This window comes from Sebastes umbrosus, chromosome 2 (assembly GCF_015220745.1).
Source record: "Sebastes umbrosus isolate fSebUmb1 chromosome 2, fSebUmb1.pri, whole genome shotgun sequence".
NCBI classification, from domain to species: Eukaryota; Metazoa; Chordata; class Actinopteri; order Perciformes; family Sebastidae; genus Sebastes; species Sebastes umbrosus.
Window position 1 is genome coordinate 15,155,995 of NC_051270.1, and position 13,663 is coordinate 15,169,657.

General features: G+C 38.9%; 1 long non-coding RNA gene across 1 annotated transcript in view; it reads right to left on the reverse strand.

Annotated features, from left to right (window-relative positions):
• LOC119480625 overlaps positions 1-13,663 on the reverse strand; it is a 199,606-nt gene that overhangs the window by 108,255 nt on the left and 77,688 nt on the right. The gene's annotated exons all lie outside the window — the stretch shown is intronic.

Here is a 13,663-nt window from a genome sequence, read left to right on the forward strand (position 1 = left end):
ATGCTTTACTGTATGTGTAGTGTTACAACCTTGGATTTAAATTTTGAGGGTTCAAGTCTTATCAAAATGGACCCTCTGCTGTTTGTTCTTCCTTGTTGCGGCCTGCTGCCGTTTGTTTTGGTTGATGGATGCGGAACAGATATGATGTCACGTTATGCAGACTACAACAATAAAAGCGGTAACTTCCTTCTAACTCCTCATAGACTCAAATGAAGCAAATATATCGATCGCATATAAAAAATGATTTCAAAATTGTAGGTGAATCGATTTTTTCCCACCCCTAATTATATAGTGGCAATTCTATGAGAACTACCGGCCTGTTTTCTTTGCACACTTGTGGGCCCTTTAAAGCCCTTTGATGACATACTGTGATTGGAGGTTCTAGCGAGCTACAATATCGGTGAAGTGTTTCAGAGTCTTCCTTTCTCTGGGTTGCTTTGCCGTGCAGGCGGCTGTTGCCAATGCTGAAGTAGCAACTTTTCCTGCACGATTTTCCGCCATCGAATAAGGCTTTCACTCTCTGAAGGGACGTGCACGTTCATCTGCATTCGTAAAACAGCCAATAGGAACGCTCTCCCTCTGAAATGACCTGTGAGTCTGCCGTCACAAGCTAGATTTTCTAAAGCCTGAAAACACAGCCGTGAGGAGGTACAGAAGTCTCATTATCTCTCAGAACACTTGAATTACAATATGCTGAAAGATTATTATGGAATATTTGCTTAATGATGCCCAAAACATACTGCCTGCCCCAGCTTTAAAACGCATATATATTTCTAACACACAGCCAGTTACTGTATTAGAGTGCTGTTTCCCAGTTCAGCTCAATAAAGTCCCCGTCTCTCATCAGTGTCCTCATCTCCATCACCACAGCCAATCCCTTTCCCATATCCTCACTCCAGATCGTGAGCAATTAGCTGCTCGCCATCTCGGCAGACTGTGTTTTAATTGGTCATTAAGCGTCTGAGGCCTTCATTAGTGACAGTGCCTTTATCACAGGGAGGAAATTAGCTGATGTATAGAGAGAACAGAAGAAACAAAAAAGAGGCTCAGAGGACGAGGACAGTGTAGTCTGTACAGATGGTAATAGATGTGGAAAGAAAAAGTCAAGTGAGTGATGGATGAATCATACAGTATGTCTGGTATTCAGCCAGGCTCTCTTTTTTAAGCCCTAGTGACACTCTGTGATCTCAGGGCCCGGGGTGGCTTGCATGGTTCCCTTTTTAATTGATACCCTCACTTACAGTAGAGAGAACATGCTATGAAAGTTTCATTAGTCTCCGAATTGAGTGGCAGGATGTCCGTGAAAGAAAAATCCACCCTAAATCAAAAAGAAACTCAAATGTCACAAGCACTTTAATCCAAACTGTGAGCAAAAATGTTTGAAAGGTTGCACAATTCATTCAGAAAAAAAACATCCAATACCTTCAAAATAAAAACAATGAAACTATACTCTTATTGTAGTAAAGGTTTGCCTGCACTGGCTACCTGCAATCATCCCAGATAAGAAAAGGCTAACTCTATTTTTTGGGGTGGATTTTCTCCCTTAAGATTTGTCCAGTAAAGACCATCTGGGGTTCCCTGTGGATTTTTCATGTAGAACCAGGGACTGATGGACACGTCCGCGTCCCCTGGGAACGCTCTTAATGCACTTCCAAGGTCGTCTGCTCTCGCTCTAAGTAGCGCGGAGTGGCAACAAGCCCTGACAGCGTCACTGGCCCAGCGGAACTTGCATAAGATGGTTCCTGCTCCTGAAAGCGTGGTGCCATTAAAAATGGATAGATCAATATATAAGAATACACGCACCTCCGGCTGTCTATGCTAATTCAGGGAGCAAGAGGAGGAACAAAGGACAACAGAGGGGAGAAAGGTTAAAAGGACAAGGCATTGAAATAAAAGTGAAGTTGAGGAGTTTACAAGGAAAGGAGGAGAGGAAGGGAGGAGGAAGGATATTATAAGGAAAAGGGGAGTGTGAAGGTAGTTGAGAGATGGAGGGATCAGAGGCAGCAATTGAGTTTAAACACATCTGCAGCTTCAACCATGTACAATAGTAGTTGATATCTTCGCCAAAACATTTTGTCATCCCGATCCAATGTCTGTACTTAACTTTCTTTATCTCATTTACTTCTATTATGACCACTAAGATTATTATGATTTGTAATATTCTCTGCTTTCTGTCTGTTGTCTGAAATAGCACTGTTGATGCAATATTTGTGTGCACAATTCTGAGTTATATTTGAAATCTATAAATAAAGTAAAAAAAATTAGGTCATTCAACCGATTAAAATATTTAATTGCGGTTGATTGCACATTTTTTTATCTGTTCAAAATGTTTCTTAAAGTGAGATTTGTCAAGTAATTTCCCCCAGAGGATCAATAAAGTATTTGTGATTCTGATATCACCTATTAAACAGCGTTTAATAAGGCTTTTCTTTTGTGAAACAGCGCCCCCGCCGACGCACCAGTAACAGTTCAGGCAGACGGTGGTACTACGTAAGGGATAATGTACAATGAGCTGGTCATTGTTGTGAAATAAACCCAACAGGGCGATGCCGCAACAATGACACAATCACCCTCTAGCTGTACATTATCCCGCTTATTACACGGCTACTTACTTATTAATAAATCCATTTTTAATTTGCCATAAGGTGTCATAATGACAAATGCCGGTTCAGCCGGTTTGCATAAAATAAAAACGGTGTAAGCTGGTACACCGGAACGGAACAGCAAAACCGTAAATCGACCCAAGATGAAAAGTAGTGGAGAGCAAAAGACACAATTTGGATTCTGTGTGTGTGTGTGTGTGTGTGTGTGTGTGTGTGTGTGTGTGTGTGTGTGTGTGTGTGTGTGTGTGTGTGTATATGCAGTGTGTGATCCCTCTTGTTTTCCTTGTCGTGAAAAAAGGAGCAATCAGGCAGCCTAAAGCTTTCTTAAACCCTTGTTGCTGTTTTGTCAAACTGGACCATTAAAGAGATTAATTTCCATTCATTGGTTTGTTCCATTGGGGTGTGACCTATAAACACTAACACACTCTTACAAAACACACAAATAAAGACACCTTCATTAGCCCTGGGTGTGTAGTGTGTGTACGAGTTTGTGTTTTTGTGTATTTATATACTAAGAAATATGATACTGTTTACACACTTTCAAAATGTACCCTAAAGAATATTTGAATAATCAGTTCATTAAAGAACGGACTCAAAGCCCCAATAGCTGCTTGCAGAGGCTGCAAAGTTGTGTTGGGCAAAACAAACTGAAAATGTTGCTGTTCCAGAGATATTGGTGCATTTTGGCCTGATGATGGTGCTAGAGGAACGATAACTGAGTCAACGAAAACACAAGGATTTATCCTCTGAAGATCATGAATATCCACATCCTCTGAAACGTGTTGAACCAGCTAACATCACTATACTAAAGTTCTGCAGCCAACATGTCAAAAACATCAAATAAAGTAAATAAAACAAAATGAAAGAAGAACAAAGAAGCAAAAAGCAACATTTTCCGGTTTCTGGTGTACATTAATTGAATAAATGACAGTACAAAGCACATAGGAATTTCATTTCCTCATTATTTTACTAAGAGGTGACAGGTTCTAGGACTGAAGAAGTTTCACAAAGTCATAATATTGATCATCTACATGCTGATGCTGTCAGATATGCAGAATACTGATGATATCTGATGAAGCTTCCCATTGTGGCCCTTTCATCACAGAGATGTCAGGCATTCATTATATTCTTATTTTTAAATTTTGTCTTAATAAATCTACATGTTTTGTTCCCGGCTGACTTTCGTCAAACAATAAAGTTGTACTCTAATTAATTGTTATTCATTTCTTTTTGAATGTTTTTTAAAAAATGTAAGAAAAGCTCAACAGAACTAACCTATGTATTAACATATGAATTGTAGCAGATAGTAAGACTATAAAGACTACTCATAGGAAGTGGGTAATAGTCATTTTACATTTTTATTGCTTCATAAATATTCCTTGCACAGTTCATGAATATCTTGCCCTGTATTAATAGTCAGTAAAAGATCAATTAACATATCAGACATTAGGCCCAGTGAGAGTTTTAACCAGCCGTGGTGTTGGAAGTGGGAGGAAAAAAAATCTTCTCCTCTTGTCCCTCAGTGATAATCTTCTCTTAATGATCTCGTCAAAATCTCTATTTGCTTGCCTGGTCTGAACTTTGACCACTTGGGTCAATTTGCATATGAATTATTAAATATATTCACAAGTAATTATAATTCATGACAAATGCCAAGTGGTATTAATAGAAGACAAATCATTAACTATCCTTATCAGACAGATATTTAGTTGGCTGATCAGACAGAAAGCCAAAGATGAGCACAATCAAATAAAACCCTCAAAATATACCCGAGGGAATTGGAGTCAAGTTCTTGCCATTTTTTTTATTTTATAGTTGTGGCTAAACGTGGAACAAGGTGATTGACTGATGCCTTTATTCAAAGTGTGAAGGCTCAGAAAATCAACTTCTTTTTGAAAAAAAAAGGATATTTTGCTTTTTCGCAACGTAATATTCGCGTTCTGCGTGTTCAAAACAAGACTTGGTCAAAACCGAGTATATGGCTGGACCGTGTATGGACAGTCTGTGAATTTGTGACTAAATTGTTACACAAATAGTCAGTGGTCATGTTTATAATGTCAAATGCAGTGGTACATGTCCACCAGGTCTATTGCCAAGAAGTGAAAGTCAATTGTTCGTTCAATTGTAATGTCAGCGCCCAGCAACAAAGCTACGCTTCTGCCATTTTGGACTGAAAGCGACTACCGGACTCCAGTAAAACGTTCGCCTAAAAAGTGCCGTACAAAAGTAAAACAAAATTATTTCTATTCTATTGTCACATTCTACCGAAACGGCCTCATCACTCAGTCAGTCACTCAGTGACAGACTTCTGCGTTTGTTGGGCTGGCCTTCTGTGGTCCAGCCAAAAATATATTGACGTGAGAAATTAATTGCGTGAAAAAAAAAACGCCGCCGGTGTGTAATGGCCTTAAGAAACAACAATTTGCTAAAGGCAAATCCACCCATGTAGTGATAGAAAATGAAGTTAGTCTCTGTGAAATCCATATCGGCCCTGTACATATCTACGGGTAGTCAATTTCATTGTATGCTTTTAGGTTCCAATCTAAAGTCCACAATAAAAAGTATCTTAAGTGACTTCTTTAACGATACACTAGTTAAGATTTTGACAGGAAATTGTCTTTTTATACAAATTTATGTTTACCTGCAATGTCAAACAGTTACAATATTATTGTCATCACCCAGAACAGTCTTGTATAAAACAAGATAAATTCTCTCAGAATCAACAAAAGGACACAATTTACTACCGGCACCAATAAGTCATCTTTTAAAAAGGGAAGCCCACTGAGTTCAGCTGTAAAAACGGTGTAGTAAAGCAGTGAAATACTGAAGTACATCTTTAAACCCCAGATAGAGATACAGATGGGCAGGTAAGTGACACTAAGTCAGCCTAACAATCCTACAATGATGACATATGAAGACAACTTATATCAATCATTTACAATTGGAGTCTCTCAAACCGCTATGTCTTGTGACATGCCGACATATCTGTTGCCCCTGAGCAATGTTGCAGAAGCATTAACATTGCATCATGTTCTGCCTTTTACTGTATTCTGTTTGTTTTACAAGTCATCTGCCTCCCTGTAGAACAAGAATGAAGGAATACATTGTCTAATCTAAATCCTCTGAGTAACAGAATGATTGCTAAACTGCTGTAACCCCTCCATATAGTATTGCCTGAACCTCGAAAATCAATGGTATTGCATTGGATAGTTTTAATTGATTTGGCCTGGTGCATAAAACATTCTTAGAAAGACATAGAGTGACAGGAGGAAATACAGTTAAAAAAAGAGCCTCTATGTTAATGCATAGTGCCTAGTTTGAGATTTGTTCATAACACTGTTTAAAAGTAGGACATACAGTAAGCGACATGACTTCACACCCGCAGTTCTCTGGAGATGTTTCAAATAGAGTCACTTGGTTAGCTTCCAATGCAGAGGAGGATAAGTGAAAAACAGAATTAATAGTCAATATGAGGGCTGTAGTTTCTTTCTACATAAAAATAAAGAAATGTATTGACAGTTTGAAGACACAACTTTCTGAAATGTCTTGAAATAAGCATGAAGTTTTATGAAATTACAGTACTGTATGCAAGTCAAAAATGCAATTAGCAGCACTGGTAAAATATGCTTCCCAACCAAGAACAGTACTGGATTGAAGGAGGCAAAATCAAAGCGAGTGCTGCAACAGTCTGATAAGAAAAGTAACAATGCTACAGATGAGTCTGTCCATGTGCCTTCAGGTCTCATGACCTGGGTTCAATATCAGTCTGAGACCAGAATAAATCTACTGCAATTGAAAGGTTCTAGTTTCCAGTCATGAAAAGTTACATTTACAATTTTGAGGTACTTGTACTTTGCCTGAGTATTTCCATTTTATCCTACTTTGTGTTTTTACTTCATAACATTTCTGAAGCAAACATTGTACTTTATCTCCACTACATTTATATATGAGCTAACCAGTCACTTTTCAGATTAGGTTTTTACATAAAAAAAAAAACCATTAAGATTGAACCAGTGGCTCCAAGCCTGTTTGGTTTGTGGCCTCTTGTGAAAAAAACAGTGCTTCATCAAACAGACATTTCCTTTCTGAACTTCTCACATGGTTTGATTTCAATACTATTTTGAGACTCAAACAGGTAATATTATCCAATATTTAAATATTTAAGATTGGAGAAAAGTAAAAAAAAATCTACATTTTCTTCCAGTCTTCCATACATTGAGAACCACTGAACTATATAAACAACTTGAAATTAGCTACAACTTGAAAGGCTACAATAGTAAAATATTGCTTATGGCCGTTCTTCCTGCACCAGGGCCGTCATCTGACATGAAAGTGACGTAGTTGTAGAGACTAGAGACCATCTTGCGATGGACAACAGCCGCGATGACAAATCGAACCGGGGCCGTAGTAAGTGGGGCGCTAAGCCTTAGCCTACCCTGGAATACCCTGTTAAGCCTGCTGCCCCCGCGGAAGAAAATAGATGGATAGATGGATGGATTGATTATTCGAGCCAGAGTAAACGACCGAAGAAATGCGGCAGAGAGAGGCCGAGGCTGTGCCTGCATTAGCCATGCAGGAGGATTTTGCCGGCGGGGACCCTGGGAAGCTTGCACGCATTGCATCCTGGTACATGTATGCACTGCTGGCATGGCTCCACGAGCATGAGAACTAGACTGTCTCGGTCAATATAGCATGCACTGAGGAATTTATTGCTTCAACTGACTGCATTTACCATGAACACTGAGTTGACATCCACAAATTTTCCCTCTCACCAAACCTGTTTTATTTGCATGTGACAAACAAATATAAATGGAGATCTGACGCAGTGTTGTCTCGTGTCCAAATCATGGACAAAAAAGGTGTTTGTAATGTGAATAAGCGTTATATACAATTAAAAACTCATTTCAGTAAGGATGTTCTCAATTGCACATATTGCATCACAATCATACTCACAATAAAGAATGCTCTCTCTTACCACTCCTGTTGTGATATCCCCGCAGGTTGAAAAACTAGCTTTTGAAAAATCTCTTGCTTTTCACCTCACCTACTGTGTCTTTTACAAATAGTCAGTAATTCCCTTTGATGATGCCAACACAAAGACCTTTCTATCAAAGTACTTACTCTGATTTCTCTGCGGTTTAGACTAACTCGTGCTTTGACAACCTCTTGTTGCATAAGGTTGATGATGCTAATGATGATGATTACGGCTGTGAGAGTATGATACACCACATTAACAACCTTGGCAAGGGGAAAGCCACCCTCATCATCATCATCCTGACCTTCACGGGACTAGAATGAAATACAATAGCCTTGATTCTGAGCACACACTCGCTATCAAAGCCCATGATCTATTTTGAGTGACATATCATTCATACGGGAGTGTCAATGTGCAGATTGTGGGTGATGCAAGCAGCCTGCAAGAAATGCTTCCAGTCTCTTGCTGTAGCTGAAGATGTACAAACAACATAGTGCTTCATTGTGTTTCACTCTTTGTATTCATAGTAAGATGTTCCACAAAATGCAGCTCAAAGGAGTGTTTGGTGAGCACCTTAGTGAAACCACTGAAGCAATGGCAGTTTAGTCAGTTCATCAGTTCAAACCATAGACTGTATATAAGAAGTGGACGTAGTCACCGTGACATCACCCATTGGTTTGTTGACTGCTGTTCTGAAGCCTTGAGTTTGGCATTTTGGCCGTTGCCATCTTGTTTTTTTGGAACCAGAAGTGACACGAGAGAGTGGAACTAAGTACAACCGAACGCTGAATAAGACATTTTTAGGAGACCAAAATATTAATTAACTTTCATGAACTCAAAACACACTGTGAAAGGGTTAAAGTTCTAAGACGAAAACACGGACAACTCCCAGACCGGACAACGCCGTGGTAGCAACCTGTCAATCACAAGGTAGACACGCCTTAGAGCATACCCTGCTTTATCGTCTATTTGACTGTAAATGGGACCAGAATTTATTAAATGAACATCATGCTGTATAGAGTGCTGCAGGAATGACGTATTTTTTTTGTACTTGTGATTGGCTAAAGTAGATTTTTTAAAGCCTGAACAGAGCCTGAACAGAGTTATGAGGAGGTGCAGAAGTCTAGTTATCTCTCAAAACACTTGAATTACAATATGATGAAAGCTTATTATGGACACACTGACACTGACAAATAAGTGATGACTGTACCATTAAAAGAGTATTTTGGATTTTGGACTCATGACTTTAACTAAAGAATTGCCATTATTTGAAATGCAAGTGTTGTTAGTGTTCCCTCTAAAGAATATGTTATACAATTGCATTAATCCAAGTGCAGATTTTTGTGAAAAACATCTGCATGTGCGAATTTAACGATGTACTTCCAAATGTTTTGTTATGGCTGACTGATACATAAAAACATGAGCAGGTACTGTAACAGAAATGTGGGGTTATTTTAGCATGAGTGCTACGCATTAAAAATGTCAAAAAAGGCCATTTTTGGCCATCTGTCTGAATCAACTAGATAACAACATTAGCTGTTGTAATCAGCCATCACATTAAGTAACAATATGTGCTGTTTACTAGGCCATACCAATGTCCAGGGGCGGTGCCTGGGCAGAAACCTGAATGATTTAGAGAGCCCAGAGCCAAAGAGAGGCACTGGGACATGAGGGATTATACACAGCTATTGTGTCAGAGTGATTGTTGAGCTGTTTTCAACCAAACATTTCTAGCAGCTCACCTGCCAATGCTGGAAAGTAATCATTCCTTTATTCAGGTGTCCCCCTCTTGGGCGTTTTCAGGGCATTAGTTTTCTCCCAATTAAAGTACATTTCCCTTTGAGCTAACTCACATTTTCTACTCCTGAGTTGATGACAGTCAGCCTTTCACTTGTTATGGTTTCAGGTCCATTTATTATGTTTTACCCCAACTTCCCTCCAATCAAACAGAAAGGTTTTCATTGATTTCACCGGGCCATCGCTGATAAGGTCACTCCTCCTTGAATCTTGTTTGGAGTAGTTCACCTTGAAGAATGCAGTATGAGGTTTTCACATACAAGTCTGTATTTTTGTGAATCATTGGTATTGGGAGCTCACCGTGCCTGCAAGGTGACTAACTATTGATGAATTCAGGGCTAAAGGCCAGGGTGTAAGAATAGAAAAGGTACATGCAATTGGCAGTGGAAGTGATAAATCTACATTTAGTAACCAGACAATTAATTTTGAAATGAAAGTAATAAATCATGTAGATGTACATAACAGCAGAAAAAAGCTGGCTCTCTGCTACCTCTTCAAAAAATATATACCTTCTCAACAAAGATTTTTAACTGGAAATTATCATGTGGCCTCAGAAATTTCAAATGAGAAATGATTGACTTTTATGACAATATTTTCTTTTTTTTACTTGCCTAGTTGGGCTAGCTGGTTAGAAATCTTCTTGCCCAAAGTCAATGTTTACTTGCTCCTATTGTGTTATTTATTAGAACTGATCAAATAACAACAAAGACTTAAGTTAATTGTCATGTTTAATATTTATTTAAGGAAATAAATCTGGACTTTCGCACAACCTCTAACGCCACCCAACTTAACTTCTGTTTCCAGGATAATTCAAATGCTCATTTGCGCTTCAGCTCATAAACTTTGTCTTTACCTGCCACCATTTTCTCACGAATGCTCGATCAGTACTGTGCATGTCCAACTCTCAACAGAGATCAGAAGAAATCGAGATGGCTCACGCCTTAGCTATACTTCCATCAATTCTTTTTTTACCACTTGCCCGATCGGGCAAGTGAGTTCCTAGATTTTACTACCCCGACTTGGCATTTTACTTGCACCAGGCAAGCGGCCAATCCTTATTGTTGAGTGCTGTTATTACCCCCAGAGCTTATCACAGTTGCTGTGGTGGAATAACAAATGATGGCTGATTTCCATTTAGCTGCTAGGGAAACTGTTCTTGTCTGGGAAATGAGACCCAAAGAACAAATGCACAATGTGCATCCCCTGGCTTTGCGCATTACAATAGTAATAAACTAACCAAAATATTACAAAGTCAACTTGATAGGAGTAATTGATAGGTCAGAGTTACAGCTTTCTGTTTCACAACTCTCCTCTGTTGGATGGGTTCCAGCTCATTTCAATTTTTAAAGTGCAATGCAGAAGAATGGGGCAACCACCAGTTTTTAGAGATCTCGTCATTTTGTTTGGCTGATAGTTGGCGAACAAATGTGACTATTTATTTTCCTTACTGCTTAACTATTGTCATAAAAGTTAAAACCCCAGAGACACAGACACATTTGAGGAAAGCAATAAAGATTGTTTGTGTTAAATTTTAAACAATTTGCAGGCAAGCTCAGTAGTGTAAATAAAGGTTTAACCACTTTAATAATTGCATTACAGAAAAAGATTACAAGCTTAGACACAACAGATGGCCCGTTATTCACTTTGATAACAGTATCATGAAGGAGTTAGACGCTATACTTCATCACATAGAAGTCAGTGGGGTTGAAATGATAAGCCTGCAGGAACACATCTTGAAGGAAACTGCTCAAATACACTCAATATTGGGGTTTACTTAAAAATGTGAAAATATAGGCTACAAATAATGAAAGGTTATATCACTAAAGACAGCAGCTGGTGTAATGGAGTATAAAGTCCTAAGTGTTCATGTTTGCTAAAGTGATTCTAAGTGAATAATGCTGCTGTGAATCATATGCAGCGTCTAAGTGAAGAACATCAACAAGGAGGCTCTGTCAAAATGAAATCAGACTTTCACAAATCTCCACCGACCTGATAAGGTTTAGCTTTCTAATTCAATTCCATCAAATCACTCATTTACTCAAATCACTGCTCTGTTAGTTAACTCACAAGCAAAAACAAAGTGCTAAACACACACATACACACAGACAGACAGTGAAAACAGAGATGTTACTAATCACGTTCGGCAGATGAAAATAGTCTGGGTGAGTTTGTAACCTATTCACTCTCAAAGCACTAGTCTGAAATTGGTTGCGACACACACTTTGGGAATAAATAATGTAAACGTATCACTTCTGTCCGACCTTCCCAGTGTAGATGTGAAAATACAAATACAAATAAACTTGTACTTTACTCTACTGTAATTATAAATCCTCTTACTCCATGATTTCTATGGCAGGGACGATACACCTATCTCCCGATTCGATACCATCATGATACTTGGGTGCCGATTCGATATGTATTGCGATCTTTAAGTATTGCGATTCGATCTTACGATTTATTGTGATTTTTTAAAAACTTGGGAACCATGGGAAAATGTAATCATACACTTCTAGGGACTTTTACTTTGGAAAATATCTAAATTAATAAAGTCAAAATGTTTGATTTATATATATATAATTTTTTTTTTTTTTAAAGCAACCCAAAAATCAAAGAATAGAGATTTCCCTCACAAATTAGTGGTATTTTCTTTTTTAATTTATAAGGGACATGTAACATGATTTATATATATCTATATACAGTTCCCTTTGTTAACATCTTATTTTGAAAACCAGACGTAGTCACACGTGTAAACTTCAGCTGACTTCTCCAAGTCCATCGCTGGCTCTCCTGTCAGCTCTGTTCTCTTTATACATCCATGGTCAGCTCCATCGGGTTTCCTACAGTTGTAGCGTTGGCCGATTTAACCACGGAGATGAGAGTGCCGGCTGGGTTGACCGCACGTTTCCGCAATACGCTACGACATAGTTAGTAAGACCATCGGCCCCTTGTGTAAAACTGACTTGGAGTATGGAGCTGAAACTTGTGGCATTTACTTTCCGTTTTTTTCCAATGTGGTGACCAGTTTTTTTCTCTATAGAGGGATAAAAAGTGGTCAAAGGATTGTTTATTGTTCAATGAAGTTGGTGTCAGCCTCAACAGGTCGAAGATGATAAGAGAGTAAAGGTGTGTGTTGAGACGCAGTATGCCTGTTGCCTCATGTAAAAAATTAACTACGGATCATTTTCTAATTAGTGAGTCGGGGAGATAATATTTTTTTTCAATAGAAGGTACCTTTTTAGAAACTTTAAAGGAGGCTGATTTCCTGGATATCCAAGTATTTTATTATAAGCAAGCTAAACGTATCATATGTACTTTAAGCAGCTTATGGACTTATCTGCAAACCCCTGATAATTATAATGAGGTCAATATAGCACTTTTTGATTCACAGATTGATTGGCATCACAACACTTGGATTATAATGATTTTTTTTTTTTCCTCTTTTGGAACAAGAAACAAATTCCCCCACGGAGATGAATCTACGCAGCCGCCCACGTCTGTTGTTTTGGAAAAAGGCTGACCCAAAAGCTACGCAAGCCAACTCACCGGCCCGCCCAGCAGGAAGGTTCGTGGCTCCATCCCCAAGCCTCTCTCTAATCTCCCAGTAATACAGCTTGAGTCATGATAAAACAGCTCTGATGGAGGCAAATCCTGTTATCCAGGGGGGGTAGGTAGGGGTGGAGGGGGTAGCAGCCTTTGTTACAGGTGGTGGATGAGTTCAAGAAATGAACCCGAGTGTGGATTTTCAGGATTAAACACACCAGCACAGCTTCTAAGAGGTAACGCAAGCAACGTGTATCTGTGTGTGTCCTTTATCACACATAGAAAGATAGACTTTATGCTGTTTTTCTTCTCTCTCTCCCTGTGTGTATCTCTCACACACACACACACACACACACACACACACACACACACACAGGTGGAAGCCTAAAAGCACAGTAGAACACACATTTTGAGGCCAAGGAGGTTGGCTCCTAATGGAAATGCATTTCAGCTGCTGCCACACCTCATATTCTATATTGCTTTTTCATTGAAAAGAGGGTCTCTTTGACTAGAGGACTACAGTTTTCGTAGGCTTTTGTTCCAACACTCTCATCTCTTAGATGGACACATTAGCCCTTTATCTTTTAGAGAAATGCTGGCACATTATTTTTCCTTTATCCCATTTCATATTGGTCCCTCGCATTCAGATCTAGTCAAAAGAGATATGAGGAAGGTTTTATGTGATCCCTTCTTTTTGTGTAACTCGTTGCCTGATAGATGGAAAACCTATAACGAGGAACAAACCTAA